Source organism: Antechinus flavipes, chromosome 4, assembly GCF_016432865.1.
Source record: "Antechinus flavipes isolate AdamAnt ecotype Samford, QLD, Australia chromosome 4, AdamAnt_v2, whole genome shotgun sequence".
Taxonomy (NCBI): domain Eukaryota; kingdom Metazoa; phylum Chordata; class Mammalia; order Dasyuromorphia; family Dasyuridae; genus Antechinus; species Antechinus flavipes.
The window spans coordinates 475,303,084-475,316,100 of NC_067401.1; the positions used below are offsets into that span (position 1 = coordinate 475,303,084).

At 36.3% G+C, this 13,017-nt stretch overlaps 1 long non-coding RNA gene across 1 annotated transcript in view; it reads right to left on the reverse strand.

Moving 5' to 3' along the window:
- The window catches only part of LOC127563335 (uncharacterized), a 46,578-nt gene that overhangs the window by 14,496 nt on the left and 19,065 nt on the right, over positions 1 to 13,017 (reverse strand). Inside the window, exons 2-3 of the long non-coding RNA XR_007953949.1 lie at positions 7,106 to 7,254; positions 6,008 to 6,109 (exon numbers count right to left, since the gene is read on the reverse strand). This is a non-coding gene — a long non-coding RNA (uncharacterized LOC127563335). The remainder of the gene's footprint in view (positions 1 to 6,007; positions 6,110 to 7,105; positions 7,255 to 13,017) is intronic.

Below are 13,017 nucleotides of genomic sequence, written 5' to 3' on the forward strand. Positions count from 1 at the left end.
TTTTGGAGAGAAGAGAGCATTTGTGAGAGATGTTGGAAAGGTAGAATTAACAGGACTTGGACAGAGAGAATGCAAGAGCGTGATGAGTCCAGAGAGACCCTTACATTGGGAGCCTGTTTTGGAATCCCTGGTTTTCCTGGTGACTGGGAGAGTAGGGATGCCCTCCAAAGCAATAGGGACTTGGGAAGAAGGGAGGACTTGGGGAGTCCAGTTGGGGATATATTGAATTTAAGTCAGGGGTAAATATATCTGAGAATCAATTGCATAGAGATGGCACTCAAATCACCAAGCAAATCACCAAACAAAACCATAAAGGACACAAGAGGGCTCAGGATGGAGCTTTCGGAGCTATTCATGATTAACAAGCACCACTTGGCTGAAGATGCTATAAAAGAGACTGAGAAGGACAACTACAATAGCCTCTGCTTCAGTTTTTAATGTCTCCATTCTGTTCTTCATTTGGTCTAAGTCATTTCCTCATTCAAGAACATCTAGTGACTCCCCTCACTCTCTAGAATAATTCCTTTTTTTTTTTTTTTTGGCCACAGAAGCCCTTCACAAGTTGGTTCCTACAGACCTTTCCAGGCACATCAACTTCGTTCATAAATTCCAGTTAATTTGACCTCCTTGCTGTTCTCAGGACACAATATTACATCTCCCATCTCTGTGCTTTGGGATTTGTCCTCTTCCGTGTCCACAATTCTTGCCCCTTTTAGAATTTACAATCTCTCCCTATGTGATTATTCCTTCTCTACTGCCTACCAACTTATACAAGTCACCACTATCTTGAAAAAAATCCTCCCAGACCCTACCATCACCTCAAGCTATTATCTTATACCTTCTTCAGCCATCTTCCCAGAAAAAGCTCTTTAAAATCATTGCCTCGGTCTCCCCTTCCTTTACTCTCACTCAGATCAGATCTAGCTTCCTTCCTCATCACCTAATGGAAATTGTTTCTCCAAAATTACTGATTATCTCTTAATTGTCAAATCTAATCACCTTCTCTAGGTTCTCATCCATCTCCAACTCTTCAGCATTTAACATTATTGCCTTCCCTTCTTTCTCTCCAGGTTATTGCATCCTTCTTTAAGTTTTCATGGCATCTCTCTTGGCTTTCCTACCTTCCTGATCATCCTTTTCAGTCCTCTCATTGGATCATCATTCATATAATACTCTTACCTGTGGATTTGCCTCCAACACTTTGTCCTACATCCTCTTTTTTTTCTTTCTGCACTTTTAGTTGGTGACCTCATAGCCCACATGGATTTCACGATACACTTTTTAATGTAGATGATCCTCAGATCTAAATATTCAACCTATTCTCCCTCATGGGTGCTCATTCTGCATCGCCAATTGCCTTTTGGACATTTCAAACTTGATAGTCAATAAACATGTATTAAGTGATGATTATGTACCTGGGTGCTGGGGATACAAATATAAACATAAAAAAGAATGACAGTCCCTGTTTTCAAGGAGCTTACAATCCAATGGGACAAGTAATCACAGAATAATGCACAAAAGAAAACTGAGAGGGTGAGAAAGAGAAGGCCCCCGACACAGGGGATGTGAGGGAGAAGCTGAAGGCCAAATCCGTGGACAATGGGATGCCAGGACTTGATGCTCTGTAGGAAGTTCAAAGCAGAACTCATTCTTTCTCCTTAAATCCATCTCCCTTATATACTTTTCCAGGGTACCACTAGCCTTCTTGTTTCCCAGATTTGGGATCATCTCTCTACTTGAAAAGACAGTGGCTCCTGGGCTTCATCCTAGAAGGAATGGGGAGCTAAAATCTCTCAGGAAATGAGAAAAGAGCAAGGTGTTTAGGAAAGGCCTGATTTCCTCCATGGGATGACCAAGAAACAAAAATAAGAGGAACTTCTGGGGACCAAGGCAATCACCACTGCTACAAATGGGGGCTGAATAGTTGTTTTTTGTTTGCTGAAAATGATAGTCCTTCTCCCCTTCTCCCCCAAGGCAAGTCAGTATCTATTCCAAAGCTTCTCTATTTAAAACTTATTTTTATGTTGCTATACACCTAGTCTCTACAAGCTGACATTTGGAGAAAACTGTGTTTTAATTCAAGGTATTATTGATCCATATGTATTTCATTTCCTCAAGGACAACTAACAGTGCTGTGAAGGAAGTTTGGTTCTTTTCACTGGGAAGTCTCCTAGCTTGATATTCAAAATTACAAATTAGATTTCCAAATATTGAAAAGAATGCTGGTCAAAAAGCTATCAAACTGTGCATACCTTTTGACCCAGCAGTGTTACTACTGGGCTTATATCCCAGAGAGATCTTAAAGAAGGGAAAGGGACCTGTATGTGCCAAAATGTTTGTGGCAGCCCTGTTTGTAGTGGCCAGAAACTGGAAACTGAGTGGATGCCCATCCATTGGAGAATGACTGAATAAATTGTGGTATATGAATGTTATGGAATATTATTGTTCAGTAAGAAATGACCAGCAGGATGATTTCAGAAAGGCCTGGAGAGACTTACATGAACTGATGCTGAGTGAAATGAGCAGGGCCAGGAGATCATTAAACACTTCAGCAACAAGATATATGATGATCAATTCTGATGGACGTGGCCCTTCAACAATGAGATGAACCAAATCAGTTCCAATAGAGCAGTAATGAACTGAACCAGCTACACCCAGGGAAAGAACTCTGGGAGATGACTAAGAACCACTACATAGAATTCCCAATCCCTCTCTTTTTGTCTGCCTGCATTTTTGATTTACTTCACAGACTAACTATACACTATTTCAAAGTTCGACTCTTTTTGTACAGTAAAATAACTGTTTGGACATGTATACATATATTGTAATTAACTTATACTTTAACATATTTAACATGTATTGTCAACTTGCCATCTGAGGGAAGGGGTGGAGAGGAGGGAAAAAGTTGGAACAAAAGGATTTGCAACTGTCAATGCTGAAAAATTACCTATGCATATATTTGTAAATAAAAAGCTATATATATAAAAAGAAAAGAATGCTGGAAAAATATAGGGAAACTTAAATGACATTCTGGTTGCAGAAATGTATTAGCTGTATAATCTTTAGCAAATTATTTTATCCCTGTTTGCCCCAGTTTCCTGATCTGTAAATAATAATAATAATAATGGTACCCACCTCCCAGGGTAAATTGAAAATTCTTAGCTACTATGAAATTATCCATGATGGTTTAAAGATAGTTTCAACATATTAATGATGAGTCAACTATCAAGTATTTGCTGTTTGTCTGACGTCCCAGAATATAGTTAGTTTTAATGTATGAGTTTAGGATAAATGAAGTGTTAACTGTTAGGGAAACATCAGGAAAGATGTTAACTTGTGGTTGATAAAATTTTGCTATTTAAGGTAAAAATTCCTGTGACTGTAATTTACCATTGTTTTGAAGTTTGATTATAGGGATAGTTATTTGAATTGTTATGAAGCCAACAATAGAAAATGACATGTGCTGCAGTCTGGGAACTGCTAATGGTGGATATATGCACCTGGGAAAAGTTTTGTGGATGACCTTAGCATGGATAGAATATTCTTGACTCTATTTCTCCATTGTGCTATTTTCTTTCTTCTAAATCTACATAATAATAGGCTGATATTGGAATATCACTGAGGTACTATAATAGGATACAAGTACAAACATCTTACAACTTTATATACTTATGTCAAATTAAAATGTAGGGATGATATTCTCCCAAGAGGGAAGTGATTAAACAAAATAATAAAACAAAAATTAATGTGAAAGTTTTTTAATTAAATGGAACAGTAAATTTTGAGAATAGCAACAGGATTAGGCTGTTTTCTCTGAGCAAGAAAAAATTTTCTAAAAACTATTGATGTATATGATTGTTTTTTAAAAATATGTTTATCATGGAAATTCAAACTTTGAGCATGGTTTAATAATTTCTAAAAATTGGATTTTACACATACATAAATTGTAAGGATAATGGGAAAGAAAGTAAAATTATCTTCCCATTATTAAAGTATTTTTCTGATAATTTTAGAAAGTAGAAAAACTCATTTTAGGGTTGGGTCCTCATAAATTTTTTAAAAATTCTTTTATCAGGTACAGAATATACATAAGGATAGAAACAACAAATGGTATGTGAACTGAATTTCTCTGAAATTTCAAAATTGGAGAACCAAATTTAAATGATAGTACTAGCAGAATTATCCAGGAAACTAAATTTGGACTCAGGAAGCCCCTTTTAGAGCCGTCCTGAGAATAAGCATGTTGCCAAGGAAAGATATCTAAGGACCAGATTACTACATGAGACATCTGGGACTCAAAATGTGCCGGTCCTTTGGACATTGAGAATGGGTCACCAGAATACAAGACGATTTTAGTTATGTTGAAGTTTTCTTGCTTACTTTGGTAACATGTAAATCTTTCTCAGAACTAGTCCATTATGAGACCTCTAAATAGTTTGACCTGTACCTGATTTTGATTTTTTTTTTTTCTGAGACAATTGGGGTTAAGTGACTTGCCCAGAGCCACACAGCCAGGAAGTATTAAGTGTCAGAGGGTCACATTTGAATTCAGGTCCTCCTGGCTTTAGGGTCAATGCTCTATCCACTGCGCCATCTAGCTGCCCCAACCTGTCCCTGATTTAATGTAATTAGGCAATTATGGAAATTATGGGAAAAACTTTATTGCATCATTTGAACCCAGCTCTATGTGTCTGGGAAACTGGATCATCTCTATGTGCTATTTAGAGACTCTTAACTAAGGACTTACGTTATACTGACCGGAAGCTCAGACTCAAAGCTGAATCTTTTTTCTCTAATAGACCCTACCAGGTGCTTCTGACTGCTCCCAAAGCTGCCAAACTTAGGAGTGCGGACTCCTGGATCATCAGAAGAAAGCCCCTGCCCTAGACTGGAGGACAGGAACCGCATCCTCCAGGGTCCTCAAGGTTCATCTAGTAGAGACCCAGAAGCAGCCAACAGCCAGAGGAGACAACTGTCCCAAGATTCTGGAAAAGGGCTGAGTATACTGTCGTTGTTTTTTCCCTCTTCCCTTTTGTTATGTGCCTAACCACCAAGACCCCAGTTCAACAAGCAATGACATTTTCTCCCCCTACATTCGTGGTCTCCCTCTCTTTTTTTCTTGGCAAGCAGACAATGGTTAGCAATGATATCTGGGGCGTACTTTCCCGTAGGTCTCCTCAAGGAGCTAATCCCTTGGCCACCATCTTTTCCTGGCCCAACTGGCCTTTCATGGCACTTTGGCTTATATCCTTTATTGGTCAGAAGGTTAGAAGGTCTCTTCCCTTTTGGCTAAAAGGAGGAATTGTCAAAATATTAGGAAATACTTTGTTTTCTAGAGCAAAAGCTCAGCAAGCAAACTGTACTTTGAGCTTAACAATAATAATAATAATAATAATAAACAACTGACATAACAATCATCCTTTGCGCTCACCCTCTGGATGTTCTCACCCTTGGACCTGTTTCAGTCATGAAGTCCTGCTATGAATCGAACTTGTATCAAACTGTTATCCCTCATTGTCAGGGCTTTAGCTCACTGTGTAGCCATTGGTCCAAGTATTAAGGTTTAGCCCCACTAGAGCTGTCCCCCTTCATTAGATGGGGCTCCAACTTCTGCTTGCAAGCTCACTTTGAAATTAAACTCCGAAAGTTTGTCCCTGACTCTTCCTTGCCTCTAGGCTGCTTTGTTTGGGTTTGGCCATCCACAGGTTAAAAGTCAGTTTAGTCCAGTTGACCATACACACACACACACACACACACACACACACACACACACATACCCCACACTCACACTCACACACAAACTCACACTCACACACACTCACACTCACACACACACATATTAAAATACTATAACAGACCTTCTGGTGTGGCTTAGGCTCATGATCTTGCTACGGAGTCAATGTCCCCAACAATTATATTCCCCAGGTTGGGCATTGAGGAAGCTAATATGGGATCAGGCCTGAAGGGCAGCTTTAAGAGTTCCTTGAGAGAGCGGGCTGGGACTCACCAAGAGAACAGGGTGCAATGCTTCCCTTCCCTTTCCTCACCACCCCAGACTGATGGAGACATTTGTAATTCCTCTCCTCGAGCCATGCTTCCTTTAGGGACCCTGGAGAGAAAAAAGATCAAGTAGCAAAATATGAGACTAGCTCTCCTTTCCCCTCTCTCCACTCTTTTAAAAAACATCTCAGGCATTCTGAGAGGAAGGGGGACCAAGATATGAAGGAAGTCGGGGTATGGGTCCCTTTCTACTGCCTTGCTTAAGATGAATGTCATTCCCATTTCTATGCTTTTTTACTGTTAGTCATCTGATCTTATTTCTCCTGAACATCTCTGTCTGACCCCGTTCTTTTCATTTTTGTGTGTCCTTTTGTTTATGGCTCGAGAACTCTGGACAGCTTGGGGAACCACTTAGGAAACAGAGACCTTTCTTGACCCAGGACTGAGAGTTTTTCTCTCTCTGATCAGAGACATCATTAAAAAAATCATAAATATGTTTCATAATTTAGCTTCCCTGAGAAGGATTGTTACACCTTAGGCCTTTATATACATATACCTTACCTTATTATATACATACCCCTTCAGACCATGAGCCCAAACCTGTTGTGAACCACAGTGGTTACAGCTCTGTATGTACCTATTTGTCTCCCCTAATGAATGTAATTGTTCTAGCACATCTTTGTAGCTTAGCCCAGTTCCTGGTACATAATAAGCACTTAGAAAGAGCTTCTTCATTAACTGATTAGAATATATTTCATCTTATCTTATATATCTGTACCTTTATGCTTCCTTGAAAGCTCGCTTCAGGTACTACCTCCCATAGGAAGGCTACCCTGATCCTTCTGATTATTAGTAACCTCTCTGCCAAAATGACTTTTATTGTGTATTTGTCCAACTATATAATATGAATACAAAAAAGTAGCAACCACATAAAGTCATATATATTTTATTTTTTATTAGGAACTTAATCATCAACAGATGCAAACATTTTATTTTACAAACTTTACAAAAGAGAACAAAATGATTATAAATGAAATAGTGAATTTTTACCACTTGTAATTGGTTTTTTTTAAAAGGATATTAATTTTAAGAAGTATAGCTCTACCTTTTTGACTCTGCCATAGAATCTTTACTCTAGAGCATGGAAGCCGAGGAGCCTTCTGCCCATTAATGGCTTTGCCCTTTCATTCTCCAAGCTCTGGCAGCTGTGGACATACTTGTTGAGAGTGTTGCTGATCTTGACATTAGAAGAACCTTGTGGGAGAAGAAGCAGAAAGGTATTATAAGCAAACAGATACCAGGAACCCTTCACAACTGAGAGAAACAACCTAGAGATACTAGTGCAGGACCATGGAAGACATCCAACAGAGATCTAGCCCAGGGCAAGTAGATAGAACGACTACTTAGCTGAGGACCCCCAAAGTGTATCATGACCTCAGCAAAATCGGTTCTGCTTCTTGAGCAAGTTAAGAAAGAAAGAAAGACTTCTTCCATTCCCTCTTTCCAGAGAGAAGCCAAATGTCTCCATAGATTGTTTAAATGAATGGATTTTTAAAAAGTATTTGTTAAGTGTTTATTATTTTTCAGGCACCATACTAGAACACTGGGGACATAAATAGAAGCCAACAAGACGGTCCCTACTCTCAAAGAACTTACATTATTATTTTTTTTATTTTTTTTCTGAGGACATTGGGATTAAGTGACTTGCCCAGGGTCACACAGCCAGAAAGTGGGTTAAGTATCTGAGATCAGATTTGAACTCTGGTCCTCCTGACTTCAGGGCTGAGGCTTTATCCACTGGGCCACCTAACAGCCCTCTAAAGAACTTACATTCTAATGGAGAAAGACAACACCTATCAATCAAGCTTTTCTTAAAGGGGCCCACACGGTGACATGATCTGGAAATTACCTGAAAGGAAGGATAAAGCTCACTGATCAGAGCCCAGGGAGAGAACAAGGAGTTCTTGAGAGAGAGAGCTAAGGAGAATGAATAACCACACTGGAAACGACAAGGTCTTAAAATGGCAGAGACTTTGCCTTTCTGGTCTCTGTCCGGAACTTAGGCTACTCAGAAAGGAAAACGAAAGATTTGAGAGTATTATTTCTCTTCCCTAAAAGGCCACTTTTGTTATAAACGTGTTGTACAAAATGAACCCGAGTGGCTTTTTATAGTTTACTTATTAATCAGATCTAGAAATACAATAAGGGAGAATTGGTGGTTTCCTTTCTAGAGATGGAAGACAATTAGTTCAATAGCAACCAAACTGAAAGATGACATTAAGGAAAAGTAATAGACTTTGTCTGACAAAGAATCCAAGACCAAGATGTTCCTAGTAAAAAGAGCTCGAGCCATTTATACCCTAAGGAGGCCAATCCTAACAAAAAAGTTCCCATCCTCACCAAAATATTTAGAGCAGGACTTTTTGTGATAGCAACAAACTGGAAACCAAAGTAGATGTCTATTGTTTGGGGAATAGCTAAATAAACTGTGATAAATAAATTTAATTAAATATTACTGTGCTGTAGGAAATGATGAATGGGATAAATTCAGAAAAACGTGGAAAGATTTCTATGAACTGATACAGAATGAAGTGGACAGAGCCAAGAAAACAACATATCCAGTAACTAGAGCAATAAAAATGCAAAGAATGGCATGCCAAAAAAATCAAAAGTAAATTCAACAAAATTATGAAGATCAAGATCAAGACTTGAATGAAGCAATAGGAGAAGATACCCCCAACCTACTCTTTTGTGAAAATGATGGGTACACAGGAGCTACGTATTGAATATATTTTCATACTTTTTAATGTATTGGTTAATTATATCAATTTTCTTCCTCTTTTCCTTCTTTTTTTTTTGGCCTTAACAAATACTCTTTTTATGTGGAATGGTTTTCTAAGAGGAGGAAGAGGAGGGATATAGAGTGATGGTAAGTATAATGAAGTAAAAAAATCAATAAAAACATTTTTAAAAAGAACATGAGCCAGAATAATTTTAGATGTGAATGTATAAGGTTAGTAACCAAAACAATGCCTAAAGAGTTTGAAAGAAAAACTATATTTCCAAAAGTAAATGTATTGCTAGGAATGTTCTAAACCAATGCAGTCTGACCTTCCAGGGTCAGGGATAATTGAACCTGCCTTACTTGCCAACATTTGCCTGGGTTGTTTGTATTTACTTCTAAATTTTCTATTTTTCTGTTGCTTTCTGTGTATTTTTAAATGGTTTATTGCCATTTTTCCTTTAAATTTTTTAAAATTTCATTATACCTACTAACTTATTCTTTCATTTCCAAATAGAAGCTGTCCCTCATAAAAAATAAGTATAGTCAAGTAAATAAATTTTTGCCATATCTGAAATCGTATGTTTCATTCTTCACCTGTTCATCGTTTTTCTGCCAAGAGAAAAAAGGCATGCTTTGCCAATTATTTCCTAAAGTCATAGTTGATTAGAATTGTTATGTTTCAAAGCTGTGTTTTTTATAGTTTATAGTCATCACATAAAATATTCTCTCAATAGTGCTCATTTCATTCTGTACCAATTCATCCAAAACTCCTCGAGTTTCTCTTAATTCTTCATATGCACTTTTTCAAATTAAACATATCCACCTTTTTATAGAGTGTAATATTTAATTTATATTCACATTTATTTTCAGCCACTTCCCAATTTATGAACACATACTTTACAGTTCTTTGCTAAAATATTGCCATAAAATTTTTTATAAATATAGGTCTTTTATTTTTTTTCTTTTTTAAGTTATTTGGGGTTTATGCCTAATAATGGCATTGCTGATAAACTGGGAAAACATTTTTACAGTCAAAGGTTCTGATAAAGGTCTCATTGCCAAAATATATAGAGAATTGACTCTAATTTATAAGAATACAAGCCATTCTCCAGTTGATAAATGGTCAAAGGATATGAACAGATAATTTTCAGATGAAGAAATTGAAACAATTTCTAGCCATATGAAAAGATGCTCCAAATCATTATTAATCAGAGAAATGCAAATTAAGACAACTCTGCAATACCACCTAACACCCCTCAGATTAGCTAGAATGACAGGAAAAGATAATGCTGAATGTTGGAGGAGTTGTGGGAAAACTGGGACACTGATACATTGTTGGTGGAATTGTGAATACATCCAGCCATTCTGGAGAGCAATCTGGAACTATGCTCAAAAAGTTATCAAACTGTGCATATCCTTTGACCCAGCAGTGTTACTACTGGGCTTATATCCCAAAGAGATTTTAAAGGAGGGAAAGGGACCCACATGTACAAGAATGTTTGTGGCAGCCCTGTTTGTAGTGGCCAGAAACTGAATGGATGCCCATAAATTGGAGAATGGCTGAATAAATTGTAGTATATGAATGTTATGGAATATTATTGTTCTATAAGAAACGATCAGGAGGATAATTTCAGAAAGGCCTGGAGAGACTGACATGAACTGATGCTGAGTGAAATGAGCAGAACCAGGAGATCATTAGATACTTCAACAATAATAGTATATGATGATCAATTCTGATGGACATGGCCCTCTTCAACAATGAGATGAATCAGTTCCATTTGTTCAATAAGGAAGAGAACCAGCTACACCCAGTGAAAGGATTCTGGGAAATGAGTGTGAACCACAACATAGCATCTCCACTCCTCTGTTTTTGTCCACTTGCATTTTTGATTTCCTTCTCAGGTTATTTTTACCTTATGTTTAAGTTCGATTTTTCTTGTGCAGCAAAATAACTATATGGATATGTATACATATATTGTATTTAACATATACTTTAATATATTTATCATGAGTCTAACTGCCATCTAGGGGAGGGGGTAGGAGGAAGGAAGGGAAAAATTGGAACAGAAGGTTTTGCAAGGGTCAATGCTGAAAAATTACTCATGCATACAGCTTGTAAATAAAAAGCTTTAATTAAAAAATAAAAAGCAAAAAAAATAATAATGGCATTGCTGGATTAGTGTATATATAATTTGATGATTTTTGTGTGTAAAAATCAAAGTGCTTTCCAGAATAGTTGAACTGATTTACAGCTGCACCAACAGGAAGAGTCCATCAACTCTTCTTTTATTTTCAAAATTCTTATTTTGTCTTTATTTGGGTTTTTAATTTGTTGTTTTTTGAAAATTTTTATTGACATGTTCAATTTATTTATCTCTTCTTTTTTCTTTTCTTGATGAATGTGTTTCAAAATATAAACTTACCCTTAAAGACTGCTTTGACCAAATCCTAAAAGTTTTGTTATGTATTTGTCTGGTTTTTTAATAGAATTATTCTTTCTTTCTGTGATTTGTTCTTTGACTCAGTCGTTCTTGACTAAGTCATTACTTAGTTTTTATTTAAGTCTGAATCCTTTATTAATTCCCCTGATTATGATTTTTATTTATGTAAATATGTTGTATGTACATTTTTTAATATTGTCTCTCCATTTGAATATGAGTTCCTTATAGAAAAGAACTGTGCTTTTGCCTTTCTATGTATTCTTGTGTACAGCACAATGTTTGACACTGAATAAATGTTTATTGACTGTTTTCTGACTATATTTTGGTCAGGAAACAGTTTTTGTTTTTAAAGAGCTATGCTTTTTTGCATTTATATATGAGAGACTATATGCTATTACATGATTCATTTTTATAAAGCTGTCATGGTTATAAAACTCTTATATTTAGCATTTAGCAATCAGTTAATAAGTACTTATTAAGTACCTACTATGTGCTGTGCTTTAAAATATAAAGAAAGACAAACTATCATCTCTGACCTCAAGGAGCTTACAGACTAATGGACAAGTTAATGGGTTGTGGATCAATAGAGGGCTATCTTATCTAATTTTCTAAAATTCTATTCAGATTTTCAATTTCTTTATATTTTGTTAGTTTTATCTAGGTTTGAAAGGGGCACATTAAAGTCTCTATTAATAATTGTTCTACTGTTTTTCCTCATGGTTTAATTAGCTTTTTCTTTAGATATTTAGATGTTATATCATTTTATGCATGTATATTTAGTATTGATATTGCTTTCTTAACTATGGTCCTTTTACATATAATGTCATTTCCAAGCTTTTTAAACTATGTGTTTTTTTACTGTTTCCTTGTTTGGAATTGCTAATCCTACTGTTTTGGATTTACCTAACACATAATGGATTGTACTATAGCCTCTCATTTTTATGTTGTGTGAACCTTCATTTTTCAAGTGTATTTCTCATAAACAATATATTGTTGGCTTTCTAATCTATTCTTCCACTTTCTTCTATTATATGAGTGAATTAATCCCAGTTACATTTATGGTAATAATTATTAAGTTTTTTATCTTCCATAATCTCTTAACATAATGTTTCCTTACTTTGCTTCTTTCTCTTTACAAAGAAAAAGAATGGGGGTATAATAAATTAAACCCTCCTAACTTAATTATAATGGGAGTGATTTGATCCCACTCCTTTGCTCTTCCTCTCTACCTTTATTGTAGATCCAAATCTTTAGGTTTTCCCCTTCCTTTCTCTCTTTCCTTTTAAATCCCATCTTTAAGAGAATTAGCCCTCTATAATTGCAAGTTTGTCTCAGTTGTGACTCTTTCCTCCCCACCAACATATTCTATATTAAACTCTCTTTTTCCTTCTACTGTCCCTCCTAATTTTCCTGCTTACTTTAAAGTGCCCCAACACCTATCACTGTGCCTCATACATAAGAATACTAAATAAATACTGGATTTGTTGAGTTTACTATTTCTACTTCCTCTCCTCTTCATATGAGTGTGGTTTTTTGCACTGTTGACTTCATAGTTTTAGGGAAAAAAACAAGAAACCGTGATGCTAATGTTGGGCATAAAAATATCATTCTGCTTTTCTAACAAGCTTCATTAAAATGACTGTTAATATAGCCAACAACAGATATATGAGCTTGGAGACAGCATTGAAACACCATCACATGCTGTAATAATCTCCCAGGAGTTTAGTTATGATGTTGGAAATTGAGGGGAAAGGCTCAATGGATTTTACAAAGTATCTATTTACCATGCCA